The sequence below is a fragment of the Cyprinodon tularosa genome, unplaced genomic scaffold (genome assembly GCF_016077235.1).
Source record: "Cyprinodon tularosa strain WSP-4 unplaced genomic scaffold, ASM1607723v1 ctg102, whole genome shotgun sequence".
In the NCBI taxonomy this organism is placed as follows: domain Eukaryota; kingdom Metazoa; phylum Chordata; class Actinopteri; order Cyprinodontiformes; family Cyprinodontidae; genus Cyprinodon; species Cyprinodon tularosa.
The window spans coordinates 653,350-670,475 of NW_024037805.1; the positions used below are offsets into that span (position 1 = coordinate 653,350).

The window sequence follows — 17,126 nt, forward strand, 5'->3', positions numbered from 1 at the left end:
AGGTTGGGTTTTTAGGTTTTACATGTATGCACACACACAAATAAACACATGAGCATGAACACCCCGCGTGAATCACTCTGCCTTCCTTCTTTAGGACTCCGTAGGGACATGTAAGTGGGACAAGTGGGGAGAGAACAAACATTTCGAACTTCAATCTATGTTTTTCTCTCTTTCCTCCTCCTTCTATGAACCCCTACTGACTGGCACACATGCACATGAGTAAATATCTCTTCCCCTTCTTCCTCCTCACCCCCCCTTGCTCAGACCAATCAGTGTATTTTTGGGTCATGCATTTGTTCAACACTCCAGTAATGTACATCTGCATATATGCACGAAATTCAAGAGGTAGGTAGGATGAATTAGCTTATTTTCAGAAACATGCAAATAGATGCACAAATGGGCACAAGAGTACACAGAATTCTCAATTTGCAAAATGGCTTGTTGAGAGTGAAATATTTAAAGTGAACCGTGTATAATGCAAAGATACATTGATTTTGTATTTACTGGGTAGATAAAACATGAAAACAGTTTTTTTCAATTGCACTCGACTTGAAAATCCAGTGCCTGCTTTCGTATTTGAACTTTACTCTTATTGCGTTTAACTATCAACAAAATGACCAAATTATAATAGGTTTTAAAGCATTCTACAGAGTAGGCTTAAAATGGATAAAGGCTATGAGACAAGTGTCTGAACCCGGTCCTGTTTTTTATGAGGGAGTAATATTAAAAAATCATTTTAAAAAAAGGAAAAACCATTTTAACAGAATTTATTCCAATTAATTGTAACAAAACATTTGATCTTGAGCAAATCATACATTCCTCCTCCATAAGCTGAATGAAACCCAGCCCCAAATTTAAGTCTTCTTCTATATCCTCTAAAGATACACCCCTTAGACTTCATCTTATGCTCCCAAAATTTAAAAATCTCAGCTTCCTTTATCCCGCTCCAGACAACAGCATGCCCATATAAGGCAACAGAAATACACAGGTCAGTTTGCATCTAACAGAGCACAAAGATAACATTTCTAACATGAGTAATACTGCTTTAGGTCCTGTTTTAAAGGGAATTTATTTGCATGTGCAAAATTTGTGAAAAACTAAGTTGACCTTTTTCTTTTATTAGAAGGAGGTTATGAAAATCTGCGCATATTTACGAAAATTACATCCAGAAAAAACTTCTTTACATTCTATATATAATAACTTTAATTATGTGAAAAAGAAAAAATGTCAGAAACTAAACTATTTGCTGAAAGCTTATCATAATTGTGGTGCAGAGGATGTAAAAACTTTGCTCCTGGCTTTATGGAAAAAACAAGGCAGGAATAACATCTGAAGAAGAAATGTCATCATTTAATAACTGTTATATACTGTTTAAGATACAGGATACAAACAGGAAAAGTGACATTTTCCAAAAGAAAATTTGTCTGCACAGTTCAATAAACAGTATTTTAAAAAGTTTAAATAATAGTGTATTTCTCCATTGTGAGATCAATAAAGTTTTACTCCATTCATATATTTAAATCAAATATTACTGCAAGTTATCATAGTTAATTTGTTAATGCATAGTTTTGTTGATATACGTATTTTAAATTTTAGTTAATACTTTTTGGGCAGAATTAGTAAAATAATGGAATGGACCATTCCACCTTCTCTTTAAATGCTTTTGTTTTTTATTTCTACCCCCTTTCCCTGCTATTGTCCTAAACATCTGCAGTCTTTAGATTCCTGCGTCATTTATGAGACCATTCTACTCCGAAGTCTATTAATTGAGAGAAATAAACACATTTCTGTACATTAAAAATGCATATACACATTCAGGTGTGCCTAGAGACTTCTTTTTCATCCATTATTATACATTTCCCACACAACCATACATTTAAAAATATACATACATCGATCTACAGTGACTGAGAGCCCCTATTGATGTTCACTGCACTTATTCCATCTAGTATGTTTTACTAAGAAAACCAGTTTGGGCCTTTTCCCTGAATGCTCTCATGCTTGGACATTGCTTTGATTCAACAGTTTTCTCCATACTTTCACAACTCTTACTGAAATGTACATTGTTGAATATTTGAGCACGTAAGATTTTGAAATTTCGATTAACCAGGAATTATACCCTCCCTCACTGTCAACACGTATTTTTATCTCTGTTTATTTCTAGTTTTATACCTTAATTTTGAGGTTTATAAATCTACAGTAACAAAGTCAGAAAATTTAATCAATCTGTAATAAATAAATACTGGATTAGTGTCGTCATGATAGCCAGCCTTATGAACTACAGTATCCCGATGGGTATTTTAAACTACAACATCACTTATTGATGTAGAAGCACCACTCTGATGTGATATTTTCTCTCAGTAGTCTTTTTATCCTTAAAATATTGTGATATTCCTTAAAAGACTAAAAACCAACCTTCTTCTCTGTCTCAAATTTGCCATTGTGGCAGTTTGAGGACAAAAGCAGTTGGACACACAAATGATTGCTAGTTTTGGGGCATAAGCTAGAATGCATTGTGTCTTCTACAGTATGTTTTTTTAACAATAGGCAATGTAAAGGCATTCAGTACATAGACCTTTACATAAACTGCTGCAAAAAATAGGAAGATTGCACAGCTTCATGTGTAGCCGTTCAGTATGCTGTTTTCCCCTTGTGTATCATAAATATTCATATTTAAAACAATTGTCAACTTGAGAACAGCTTCAGATATAGACGAGTACAGTCCAATAATAGTCAACATATGACTTCAACACACGATATAGATTATTATTTGGACCTTGACCATGACCAGGGTGGCCGAGTGGTTAAGGCGTTGGACTTAAGATCCAATGGACAGATGTCCTCGTGGGTTCAAACCCCACTCCTGGTAGTGCAGTGACATCTAATAGAAACCGTCTTCTTTCCTGAAATCCAACATTTTTTGCAGATAAGTACGAAACTAATTTTTTGAGTGGAATGGTGGCCTAGTTGTTAGAGCATAGGGCTTGAGGTTGTGAGTTCAAAACCCACTCCCACAGACTGCCACTCTGACTCCCTAAGCAATGACCAAGGACCAAGTATATATATATATATATATATATTTTTTTTTTTTTTTTTTTTACTTTATGATCTCACATTGGAGAAATGTACCTCTGCATTTAACCCATCCTCTTGGGTTGCAGCGGGCTGCCATTGTGCGGCACCAGGGGAGCAGTGTGGGGTTAAGGGTGTTGCTCAGGGACCCAGAGTGGTAGTCTGTGGGAGTTGGGGATCGAACTTAGAACCTCTGGATTCCAAGCTCTATGAAAAAAATTATATAGTTGACTTAAATATTATTAACAGCCAAGTATAAGTTGATGAGTGTTGCTGATCAGTTCTGATTTAATATCTGCATTGCTCATACAGACACTAAGTAAATCCTATTGGCAGACCATTGCAGCAACATTTGCATAGCCCTTATGGAAATGTTAAAAGGACACATATGTGTTGTATTTATGACATCTCTGAGTTGGTTCACCTAATCCAGAGGTGCCCCCACCTTCAGTGCACAAGAGCTTCCATCCAGCAACAATTAGATGTGGCTTTTCTCCAACACACCTGAAAAACATGAATAGCTTGTTAGTGGTCCTCTGCAGAGCTGAATGACATGCTGATGAGGGATTTTAGCTCTTTGATTCAGGTGTGTTGGAGAGGAGATAGACAATACTGCAGGGGTTTTTTTCTCACTCAGCTGCACATTTCTATGCCAATGAAATGCTGTTAGATTTCTAATGCTGTGATGCAGGGCTAGAGGGTACTTTTTCTCGTGCAGGCAGCGCAGGAGTTACCAGGATTTATCCCACATCATTAACATAACCAAAACAAATCTAGTACAGTGTTATAGCAATCAAGCTCAACTGATTATTAATTTTATGTAAGGAATATATATATAAACATTTTGTAAAACTAATCCAAAGGCATGGTGCTCACCTATTCACCTATTTTAGGACACTTCTTCTAGGGGTTAGAGAATCAGCTTGTAGCCTATAAGCAGATGAACAAATGCTGCACTTTATGGAACAGAAATGTTCATTTACTGTCTGAAAAGCTGTGCTAAATGGAATTTAGTTTTGCATAAAGACTGTCTATACAAAATGACAATCAAAGTTGTCCAAATTTAAGTCAAATCTAAAAAAGGATACTTATGAGTGACAATGCAGAACATAGGTGACTTTTTGACCTATGCATTTCCTTTGTGAGTCAATTTTACAGTGTTGCTTGTATCACACCTAATGGTTTTAGATTTAATTATAACTTTGGCAAACTTACAAAAAGCTCTCTAAAAATCACCTGTCACATCCTCATCCAGCTATAACTGGTTCCTCTTGTTGTGACTGCCTTCTCTTTACTTTAACCATAGTTTCCATCATCCTTTACCTGTTCCTATGTAGCTCTGTTACAATGATTATAGCTCTGCTTGGTTTGCAGTAAGGAGAGGCACCTGTAAATATATTTCACATTTTGTCAAATTTGACCGACTCAAATTCAGGAATGGGACAGAAGTAAAAAGAAAACAGGACTGTCCTGCACAAATGGCGACATCTTATCATAGTAGGACTTTTAGTTATTAACTGTTTTGGAGCCTTAATGTTTGGCATCTCAGATTTAGATTTCAAAAAGTCTTGATTTTAACTCGGTTAAAATAAATCCAATACAGTTGGGATACAGTTGTGCTATTTCTTACTCTTTAGATAGGTAGACTATCAAGATTATTTTCCATCTTAAACATCAATAACTTTACCAGTTTGGGATACACAGAATTAACTTGAAAAGCGAATTCTTCGAAAAATTTGAAGATCTCAGCTTTATTATTACTGTAAGAAGCATCCCTGTCCTTAGAAGAAAATCTGAAAATCAATATTAGCTCATATTTTGAAAAACAGAGCATTTATAGGGAATAGTAAACTAATGCTGATATATGAATTAACAGAAAAAATTAAAGCATTTAGGGCTTTTGCCCTTAAAGTATCAGATCAACATCTGTTTTTCAGGCAATCTACATTAATAAAAGTATATTTTCGTTATTTCTTTGGAATATTGAGTCCAAATCTCTCTTGTTCTCATTTGCTCATATTGTCTGAGTATATTGTTATTCAGTAAAGTAGAAAGCAGGGAACGCAGAGCTAACTGAAACCATAACTTTGCAACTCAAATGTGAAACTCAAACTGAGGACGTCCAAATTAGACCTGAAAGGGATTTCTTTTCAAATTTGACTTTCTTTGCTGTACCAAAAGCAGATCTTCAAAGCCTGTAGTTGCTGAGGTATCTTTCAGTTACATCAGAGAAAAAAAGTGATGAATGTTGAATGGTTCAGCGCTGTGAGGTTTTCACAAAAAAGGGCCTCCAACGCAAGGCTTTGGCAAGCTTTCACACTCTCTCTATGCAGCTGTTATACATATGCATTAAGAAGTGTAGGAACTGCAAGAAAAATGTCAGGCAGTCTCTGTGGAAAGGAATATTTTAAAAGGAATGGGAGTAAAGTTCAGATATAAAATAAGTTTGCTCATCAGGACCGAATTTTAAACATGTTTAGTCTTTCCTATGAGTCAGACGTACTCTATATAGTTGAACCTGTATGCATAATGTAAGCCTCATGTTCCCTCCTGGAAAAAAACAACTGAATTGTTGAAATATATAATAAGATTTTTCATTTTATTTGTATAAGTTTCATATCCTGATTTATTTTAAGAGTAAAACTACTAATTCCATTGTCAAACTATCTAATATACTATCTCATTTACTCAAATCAAAACACTAAATTTAAGACATTTTTACTTATTTCTAGATCGTTTGAGTAGGTAAATTAGATGATTTGACAATGGAATGAGTATTTTAACACTTAAAATAAGATATTTAGATAAAAATGCACTTGAAATAAGACAATGCAATTGTTTTTTTCTTATTTCAAATGTAAATTCTTTTGTTCCATTGTCAAAAGGTCTCTTTTACCTTTTCAATTCAAGAACATATGCAATTATTTTAAGAAAAAACGACTTATCTAGTCTAGATTTTGATTTTTTCCAGTGTAGGCAAAGTGTTTTTTTCAGCTAGAGGTCAAGGTTTGCAATGCAATTCTTAACTGCCATCAAATAAACATAACTTGACATTTACATTGGATTTTTTTTTCTGTCTGGAAATTGGCCCAGTTCCGGTTCCTGCAGCATCACCGCAGTAATTCCATGAAAATTCACTGTAACTTATTAACCATTAGGTTAAACAGCGTGAACATCTGTGTGGCAGAGCACACTCCATTTTCCCTCCGTTTTCTATTATCATTAGTACTAAAGTATCCCTCATTTGCTGCTGAGGTTTTTTTTTCTGTCCTGCCGTCAGGAGCTACAGCGAGGTTATTTCTCCTTACAACGATTCACTTCACAGCAGAATCTCATCTCGTCTGCCTCAGTGGAGCTCACATCACCAATTCTTATTGAAGAGGAAACCACACAACCATTGCTTTACTGAGGTCGTTACTTGGATAATGACTAATCTACTCCTGACTTGATACCATTGCTCTGGAATGCCATCCAGGTTGGAGACAGAGGATGTGACTAACGATGTGGCTGTGACACAGCTTGCAAATACACAGAACACACAGACTCCCTTCTTTATTAGCTCTAGATGTATATTTTAAATGTTCGCATTAAGGTCTAAACCCTAGAAATTCTATACAATTTAAATTTGCTCCAACTTTGTGAAAGCTAGTTGTAAAAAAAAAAAAAAGCAGCATCAAATTAATGTCATTTTTTGACAAAGCCACTACAGTGACAGCTTTGTCAATAACTCTGTTTTACCAGCAAGATCTTTTTGAATAAATATCAATTGGTATTTTCGGTCAGTAAGTTCTGTAAACTGGTGTGAATGAAAGAATGGGGACTTTCACCTACCACATTCCAATTAGCTGAAGAGCTAAAACTGAAGACAGAACGTTTTGTGGAATGAGAAAGGAAAGAACAGATTTCACAAGGCTCTGGTAGTGTCAAGCAAAACTGTCAATGAAGACATTCTGCTGCTGATGCGAGAGGGTGAAAGATAGAGGGACGTAAAGGAAGATACCCAGACTCTTAACCTACTGTATATTGAGGGAGAAACTGTGGAGCTGTAAACATTAAGAGAGAAACTATTATACCATTGATAATGGTGAGGAAGGTTCTGTGGAGGAGCCCAGCATCCTTTAGCTGCAGATTTAAACTGTGTTTGAACCCTAAACTTTTGTCCTGTAACTGGTGGGTTGTCAATTTTATTCTCCACTACGTCTCTCTGTCATTGTATCATCTAGATCAGGCATCCCCAAAGTTGGTCCTGGAGGGCCGCTCTCCTGCAGGTTTTAGAGGTTTCCCTGATCCAGCACAGCTGATTTACATTGATTACATTGATGATTTACATTGATTAACAGGCTTTTGCTGAACTGCCCTCATCAGAATCAGCTAAAGCAGAGAAACCTCTAAAACCTGCTGGAAAGCGGCCCTCGAGGACTGACTTTGGGGATGCCTGATCTAGAGGAAGACAATTTACCCTCGTTGCCTCCTTTCTGTGGTCAAAAGCAGTGGTCAAAAGTACCCAACAGTGGTACTTCAATAAAAGTATTGATACTCATAGTCCAATCTTACTTTACTCAAGTAAAAGTTACTCGGTCAAACATCTACTCAAGATAAAGTACTGAAGTACTTACTTTAAAAAAAAATACTCAAGTATTTAAAATTATGTGTATTTAAAACTAAGCATTAAAAAATGCAAATACAATTTTCTATTGTAAGTACTTTTTCGTATAATATAGTGTTGTAGAAAGTACAATATCTGACTTTGAAATGTAGTGGAGTAAAAGTGCCCCCTGCAAAAATTACTCAAGTAAAGAAAAGATATGAAAAAATGTACTTGAGTAAAGTTATCAATCAAATGCACTTTGTTATTTTCCACCACTGGTTAAAGGGCGTAATGGCAGCCTCGCTTCCTACAGTGTGTCCCAGGGCAGCTGTGGTTAGAAACTAGCTTACCACCATCTACCTAAATAAGTGAATGACTGAATGAAATATTTAACACTTTGGACTTTCCATGCTTGGTAAAGGGCTATAAATAGTATAGGCCATTGACAGTTTAAAGTTACTGCATCAACCTTTATATTATTTAAACATATTAACTCATTAAGGCTGCTCATTGTTTACAAGTCAGCTGAAAATAAGCTGCAAAATACCCAGAATGTACACAGCTTTATGTTCTCATTGCTTTTTTTCATCAGAGTAAACTCTAAGAATAGATTTTTTGGGAAAACCAGTCTAGTAGGCATAGGCGGATCTACTGGGGTGGCATGGGGTGGCAAATGCCACCCTAAATGACAGCCTTGCCACCCCTGCTGCCACCCCAGTTGGCGGTAGGGGTGGCGAGGCTTATAAATTATGGATCATTTGAGAATTACGACCGCTAATTTCTAATGTCGGACTGCAGTGAATGCAGCACGAGATGACGCGAGAGCGACTGAGACTGATTGTTTTGAAAACCGAATGGGGCAAAGCGAGGGAGCCAGGGGTGATGGGGAGAGGAGACACGGGATGAAACAGGTAAAAACTGATCAACTTTCTATCGAGAAATAAAATCATAATGAGAGCACAATGTTGCTAGCATAGCTGCAATGCTGATTTTGAGATGATAAAAATCAGGTTGCAGAACGTTATTTCTCTAACTATGATGTTAGTTAGGCCTGACGTCTCAGGCTCATAAAGACATATTTGCGGCCAACTATGACAGAAAAGAGACAATCAAGTTTGTTTTTACTCAAATCAAAACGCACAAAGGGATTGGATCTAAATAAAGTTGTGAAGCGTTTTGCTGAGCAACATGGAAATCACTGCATTCAGCTGTTATAGTCATGTTAACTTTATGTTATGCTCTCTGGTGAGCCTTTACAGAGCTGTTACATTTTGTTTTGCACCTGAGAAAATCTGATATTTCCTTTAATAAAACCAAAAGTGTTAAAAGTTAAGAATGTGATACTGGTGTGAATCCTGCTTAATATGAAGCAGTGTTGTTGTTTCTTTTTTTGTATATATAATATGAAACTATCCAGAAATGACCCGTATGAACCTACTCACAAGCAAAATGTATTTTTATGTTGCTTCTTTTCAGATTTGTGGAGATTTTGATGTAACATACAGAACCTGCCTTTTTGTTGATTTGTTGTTACAGCAGTATGGAGGACCAACTCTGCCATATTTAAAAATAAATACAGAAATAAATAAATGCTCAATAAATAAATAAGCATACAATTAATTGCCACCAAAAATACAAACAACAAATTAATGTAAGTAGAAATTAAATTATACAGCTAGTCATAAAGGTATATAACTCTTTTAATTGGCTTCTTTATTTCTTTGCCTTTTTAATATTTACCTTATTTACTTTTTGGTCATTTATTATCTTCAACTTCATTTTTTAATTACTTATATTTTTAAGTATTTATTTATGTGCATGTTATCATATTTTTGTCTGTTTTATTCTTCCTTTGTATTTTTTTACCCTAGTTATTTCTTCGCTGCTATTTCTTTCTGCCTGCCCTTTTAACATTTCTGCCTGCCATTATAATATAATTTCTAATTACATTTATTTGTTGATTGTATTTTTGGTGGCAATTAATTGTATGCTTATTTATTTATCGAGCATTTATTTATTTATGTATTTATTTTTAAATATGGCAGAGTTGGTCCTCCATATACAGCTCTATCTACAGCAGATCTACATGCATAAAATGTCCCTTTCATGTTGCCGTAACTGCTGTATGTCGAGTTACTGAGGAACAAATGGGGTAAATGTGTGTTCAGAGTAAACATTACATAGATGTCTGGTACCTTGTTCGGGTGCCTTGACCCATTTATTCCTACTGTGTAGTTCTGCTCAGTCCATAGATCTCTGATGGGAAACTTTTTCTTTCTATAGTTTCTTCTTGTGCAAATGCTGCAAAGCTGCCTCTCTGACAGTCAATCTCACACATCTGCGACTCAGCACCTGTGTCTTACCTTAATACCTTTCCTGTCATAAGGCCCCTCTAGAAGTAGTGTTATCATTCTTCTATCTCCTATTAAGTGAGATCACATTGTACGATGTATTATTAATATGAACTGTTTCACATGAAACACTAGTACTGTACATACTATTCTCACCAAACTGTGATAACTGTGATTAAATTCAGTGTAAACAAATGCCATATGTTGCCACCCCTAAAAAATTCCTGCCCCCCTCTTGCCACCCCATAAATATTTTTCTAGATCCGCCCCTGCTAGTAGGTTAAACCTTTGTTGGTTAGATTAACAAATATTTGGTCAGAAACTGACCAAGTGATTGGTTTTGGATCAACTAATTTAACCAAACAACCAATAAACAATGGTAACAAATGGTTAACTACTCTAACTGTTTGGCTGTATCCAAGTGCAGTGTGTAATAGTTATGGACAGAGAGAACAGTTGCAGTGGTGTGTGCATATACAGCATGCTAAACGTGGCATAATGTAAACTTGGATTGGTTGTAACATTATTATTAACTAGTTTTAAATTCCAGCAGATGTAGTTAGATGGAGTTTGCCCTTCAATTGAAAGATTGTTGGTTGTCAAAGTCTCTTTACTAATCAAGCAGCATTTTGGTAAAAGTGACCAATTTGTATTGGTTTGCTCTTTTACCAATATAGATAGGTAAAAACACCCACCAAATTAGATTGTTTGTTTTAACCAAAAGATGGTTAAAACAAATAAGTTAAAACAAGTTATGGACAAATAACTACCAATGAGATTGATAAAATACAACCAATATTTTGGTTATATTGACCTGATCTGATCTGATTTTAGAGTGTATCTTAATGCTGTTCTGTTTGATTTTGAGATCATCCTGGATAAAACGTAGCATACAATAATTTTTAGATCAGTAAAAAAAAAAAAATTATAATAATAATAAAAAACTTTTGATTCTCCTTATAAAAAGTATATAAATGATAAACAACTTTCGAGGTTTCTGATTTCTAAACACGTACCTATAATTAGTAATTATTTTGAACTTTCATTTTCCGTTGGATTTTGAACTATTAGCTCTATCAAAGAACCCTCAACACAATTCTCATTAGATTTGTTAGTCTTTAAGATGTTACTTCTTTTGCTGCTGCCATCAACACCTTTGTTAATAGATGTTGGAGAGTGGCCTGTTTTTCAGTGTAGTCCTGTTTCGCTGATTGTGACTGGCTGGATGTGCTTTCTTCATCCTCTGACATGGGAGTTGGCTCGGAGATCGTCTGCCTGGCTGTGTGTTTCCTGGACGGAACCGCCTTTCACAGTTGCCTTGGCAACTGTGCTTCCACTGAGCCTGGTTCTGCAGGAGGTTTCTTCCTGTTAAAAGGGTTTTTTTCCTCTCCACTGTTGCCACAAGCATGCTTAGTGTGAGGGATTGCCTTCGAAATAATTGGTCGATGTAATCAACTGGTTTTCCTTAGATAGAAAACTTTTAATCAACTTGACTGTATGATCTGGTTGAATTGCAAAATGCCTTGAGGTGACGTGTGTTGTGAATTGGCGCTATATAAATAACCTGAATTGAATTCAATTAAATCAGCAGGTCACACCTGATATGAAACAAAAAGAATATTTGATAATTAATAATTTACAGAACACTTGAACCAGATATAAATGATATAACAAAAATATGTATAATGTAAAGTTAAGCTTGCCTGGATTGTGGTATATGTGTGTAAGAATGTTGGAAAATAGGGTTTTAAAAAGGCTATAAAAAAGCAAAATTCTTACCAATGCATCTATGATTTTCAGTTTCATTTATTGTTTTAAGATGAGAGACTAACAGCACTGACTAATACTGAACACACACAAGCAAACACGCAAGTATACTGTTGATAGCCTCGAAGAGAAATATATTTACACATGCAGAGAACTGCTCTGCTCTCTTCATGTGTTTTATTTTTTCAATCTGTGCTCATTTGGTGATGTTAATGCAAGTAGACATGTACAATGTGCTTTAACTGTGGAGGGAGTTGTCTGTGTGTTTGTTTGTGTGCACTTAGGCAAGTGTGTATGCAGACTCATGTGCGTGTACACATGTGTGTGAGCTTACGGTTCTTAAAAACCAATTAACAGCGCACAGCAGCCACCCCCTCCTCCAAATGAAGAAGTGAATTAAACATCACCACGACCAAATGGAAAGCAATCAGAGAGAAAGAGAGATGAATAAATAATTGAAGACAGGGATGAGGGGGGTGTCTTTAAAAAGGGGGAAATAAAATTAAAATAAGAGATGAAATGAAATGTAAGAAAGCAGAAGTCAATTAGAGAGACTGAGAAGGAGCCGTAGGGAAAAAAGAAAGGGAGACAGGGCAGGGGTTTCGGTTAGTGAGTCTGTGTGTGATGCTTATGTAGAGAAAAGTATGCATCTATCAATTTTTTAGGTTTAGAGTCGAAGAAGCAACATTTTTATTTCTCATAAAGCTGTTTATATTTAGGCTGGTTTCAGTAGTAGCACTATTGTGGCTAAATCATGCACTTTTCAACTAACTAGCTTAACTTTGACATCATTTTTTATGCATGTACAGTTCAATATGTGTGTTAATGTGGTTGATATGTGTGGTTGGGTGGGTGGATTTGTGTTTTCAAAACTTTGAGATAAATTCATGAATGCATTAACCCCAAAAAAGTTCTGTATCTCCCACATTTTGAGTGAGTCACCTATTTTTCAAATGAAAGTGTATATCTAAGTATAAAAATGTTTTTGAAATAAGTGTAAAAACTTTTCTCATTTGCACTTCTATCCCTGACTGAAGCTACTAACCTGAGCATAACATGATTACAATGTATTTGAATAAACTGGAGTTTTTTAGACTGCAATTTAAAACTAGCCTGACCAACCAGACCGATGCAATGTTTACATGGTGTGTCAGTCTGGTTAAAGAGCACGATTTTAATGGTGGGATTAATAGCGTCAGAATTATCTGGTTCGAACCAATCAGATAACCACTGATGTGATGCAAAGATTCCAAGCAACATGTTTTTGTAATATTATAGTCCATGAAACAGTTGGAGCAAAAAATAACAAATACATCCTTTTCAAAAAGAAATAACACTAAAGCTGTCCATTGTTGAGGTTGTAATGTTTGGTCAATCTCACTTAAGATATCAGATAAGGCATCATTCAAACATTGCTCTGTGGTCACCATTTTGCTGTTTATGCTATAAGAAATGCAGAAAAATGACACATCGTTAAGTCCCGCCTCCTGGCCTTGTGAGAGGTCCAGCCAAATCTTGTCGGAGTCAACCGCAGCTTACCCGACTAAATAATGCTCCGTGTAATTCAGTCTGGCCGTAATACTTCCAGACCATGTTCAGAATCATAAAACATTCAGGAATGGAGGAGGATGTTCTTTTTCCAGGTGGATCATCAAAATAAGTGGTCCTCCTGATTGTCAATCACTTTGTCGATATGTTTATGTAAGGCTGTCCTACGTGCTCGTCCCCATTTTCACTTACCGGTGGTGAGTTTGACATAGTGGAAAAATTACAAACCTTCTTTTGGAAAGTAAGCTTGAATGAACGATGCAAACAGCAACTTTCAAACAGAGCGTGCACGAGGAGAAATGGGCTCATGCATGCTCTCTCCCGCGTTTAATTGGCGTTCCCTCTCAGGAGAAACATGCACAACCCTATACCTCTCCTGAGGTACAGGGTTGTGCATGTACATTTTTTTAAAGTGGAGAGGGTGGGTCTTTTCGAAAAATTCCAAAAAATCCTGCACTATACCTTTAAGAAACAAAAGACTAATCCAGTTGCTTTCTGTTTTGGCACTTAGAAGTATGTGGAGAAGAAAAAAAAGATTTCAGTTACAACTGTTTGCATGATGTAAACACAATTAGAGTGAGGCAGGTGTGCTCAGGGGTGTTTCAATACACATAAAACCAAAAAGACAGGAATGATTACAGTAGGTTTATAGAAAAGAGACCATTTTAAGCAGTCCAGATGATAATTATGAGTTTTTTGTGCTTTTCCCATTCTAAATCTGATAGACATAACTTTTAGCAGTCTGTGTACTTCTCTGTGTTTGCATAGAGATGTTGGTGACTTCCCCCGGGTGAAGGGGGGGGGGGGGGGGGGGGGGGGGGGGGGGGGGTGGGTGGAGTGTCAGTGAGTGAAAAAGAGACTTCAATGAGCTGCCTGCTTTGCTCAGCATTTGCTCTGTGGTGGGCAACATGCCGCTACTCTGTTCTGCTGGAAGTGTTTGTGAGAGGAAATAAAAGCTGCGCTAGGCGGCAAGTAACTGCTGAGAAATCATGGCGCTTCTATTTACAATAAACACCATGCAAAGTGGGACACTCAGTGACAATTTCTGTGTGCGTCCCTCTGTGTCAGCCTTACTCTGTCCAACTCCATCTCTCTCTGTCTGATCTCCTGTGCGTCTCTGTCAGTTAAATGCCGGGTGCTTTGGAGGCATAAATATTGCATGAATTATATTTCCAAAGCATCATATAAAGCAGACAGCTGTGAACTTGGCTGTGAAGGAAAAATGCACTCGTCAGTTGTTGAATACTGACCTCTGCTAGTTAATGAATAGAAAAACACTTGGCTTTGAAACGTAGCACAACACGGTTTTCTTAAGTTCTTTTGAAAGAGTTTTTGAACTAATTTCAGATCTATCAATGTAAAATGAAGTGAACAGTGTGAAAAATTAAAACATGCCATATGATGAAAATTTGCATTCTCTACATGTACACATGTATATTTGCTTTAATAATTGATCTCTCCTGTCTAGGCTGTCATTCTGTGACATTCTCTTATGAAGATTTTTGTGTTTGTAGTATTTTCCTCGGATGCATTAAAATGTTATTGCAGTTCTGCAAAGTTTTAATTAGTAACAATCTTACATTGGCAACATTTTTTTTATTAATTTTAATATTTCACATGAATTTCAGAAAGCCTTTTATTATGCTTACCCCTAATCAGTATTAAGTATTATTATCCATCACAGTGAACAGATTTACTCATCATTTTTAAGAAATTGTTGCATACTAGCAATTTTGTACTTAATAGAGCCTTTAAAGTGTAATTGAAATCCTTTTCTAATATAAATTAATATATATATACCACAAATAACACTGATAATATACTGTTGAAATGAAATATCACAGCGCAGAAAAGAGAAGTTGTAGAAAAATATGGTTAAAATCCCTTAAAAAGTGCTTTCAGGCTATTATTTTGCAATTTTGCTGAGCTCTTTTATGACGTGGACAGGTGACCCCAAGTAAACCCACTCCTGCTATGGTGGCTGACAAAGCAGGCAGCGGTAAAGAATCGGATGGTTCCACAAATATGTTTCAGTCCCTATTGGAGAGGGACAAGGCAGAGTTAAATAAGGAATGTCAGCTGCATCAAATAGCAGAGCGCAAGTTTAGGGTGTGGCTCTGGATGAGTTGGAGCCCCAGACAGAGTAGCAGCACACAGACCGGATGATTTTACACCTTAAAAAAAACAAGCATATTTGTAATTTATTTCAACCTTAGAATCTGGAGTGATGTAATTTTTTCAGTATGCTAGGTGCATTTTTGTTTCAGTCTTCCATCCATCCTTCCATTTATCCATTTTCTTCTGCCGGGTCGCGGAGGCAGCAGTCAAAGCAAAGATGCCCAGACTTCCCGATCTACGCACACTTCCTCCAGCTGCTCTGAACAGACCCCGAGGCGACACCAGGCCAGCCCAGAGACATAGTCCCTCCAGCGTGTCCTGGGCCTTCCACAAGTCCTCCTCCCAATGGGACATGCCTGGAACACCTCTCGAAGGAGGCCACCAAGAGGCATCCGAAACAGATGCCTTCTTGTCGCCACCTCAGCTGGTTCCTTTCGACTTGGAGTAGCAACAACTCTACTCCGAGCTCCTCCCGGGTAACTGAGCTCCTCACCTGATCTCCAAGGGTGCGCCCATTTCGGCCGCTTGTATCCTGGATCTTGTCCTTTCGATCATTACCCAGATCTCATGACCATAAGTGAGGGTGGGGATGTAGATCCATCGGTAAATCGACTGTCTTAAACATATAAAAAGGAGTCTGTTTAAAAAAAACTGCTATAAGTTATTATCCATGAAAAACTATCTTCATCATTAAGCATATTTGACTCCTGAGAGATATTAATGTTAAGTCAACAAAAAAGGCTAATGATTCCAAACAGCGCCCTCTAGTTCGAGGAGGAAGCAAGGTCGCAACAGAAAGTACGATCGCAGCAGTGAACAACATAAAAAAAAAAACAGCTGGTTAAAGTTATAATAACTTATAACGTTGCATAAAAGGAATGCAGGATAAGGACTAAGGTCCGTGGTTCTCTGGTCTTCTGTTTGGGATTCTTTAGCGGTCTCAACCTGAATCTCTTGATTCGTTTCCAGCGTTACCAAACGCTTGCTCCTCTGCTTTTGACACCAGATCTGGACGATGCTAGACCTTCCAGCAAACCTGCAGTCTTTCTTCCTGGGCTTAGCTGTGCCTCAGTTCAGAGGTCCTCCCTGGTCTACAGTGTGTGTCCCTGATTCCCTTCTTCTGCCCATGCTTGTAGGCACCCTGCCCTTATGTAGTTCCTTATCTACCGCTCTGCCAGGATGCCGGGGTTGTTACCTGCTGTTGCCTCCTGCTTTCATCAATGAGGAACTGCTACTAGCTCTCATCATTACAGCTGATTGAGAACATTTGGTGGAAATTCCAACTTCTACAATAAGCACCTAAGAGAAAGAATCAGTAAAAATAACATGCTGCAGAAAGCCAAATAAATCCAAAAAAATTAATTAACGTTTATTAAGAAAGATGATAGTATCGAGAGACTTCTAATTTTCTCTATTTTAGAATCTAAGACGAGTTTGAAAATGTACTCAGAGAAAATACAGAGATGCAGGAACATTCTGAACCAAAATGTGCATTTCTTCTTAGCCATAAGGGCTTTTTACTCAGGCTGCTAGTTCAAGAGGTGACTTGGAATTGTTTGGGGCATTTTGCATGCTAATCTATAGGGTGCAAATTTTGTTATAGATCCTAATATAAATGATTAAAAGCTGGGAAACTTATGGGTAGTAGTTAAAATACAGCAAATTTAAACTTACAATCAGCT

The 17,126-nt window shown here is 36.9% G+C and overlaps 1 protein-coding gene and 1 non-coding gene across 3 annotated transcripts in view; both read left to right on the forward strand.

The window, feature by feature from the left end:
* kirrel1b (kirre like nephrin family adhesion molecule 1b) overlaps nucleotides 1-17,126 on the forward strand; it is a 149,263-nt gene that overhangs the window by 58,368 nt on the left and 73,769 nt on the right. The gene's annotated exons all lie outside the window — the stretch shown is intronic.
* Nucleotides 2,787-2,869, forward strand: trnal-uaa. Its single transcript has one exon. It is a non-coding gene; the product is annotated as a tRNA-Leu (tRNA).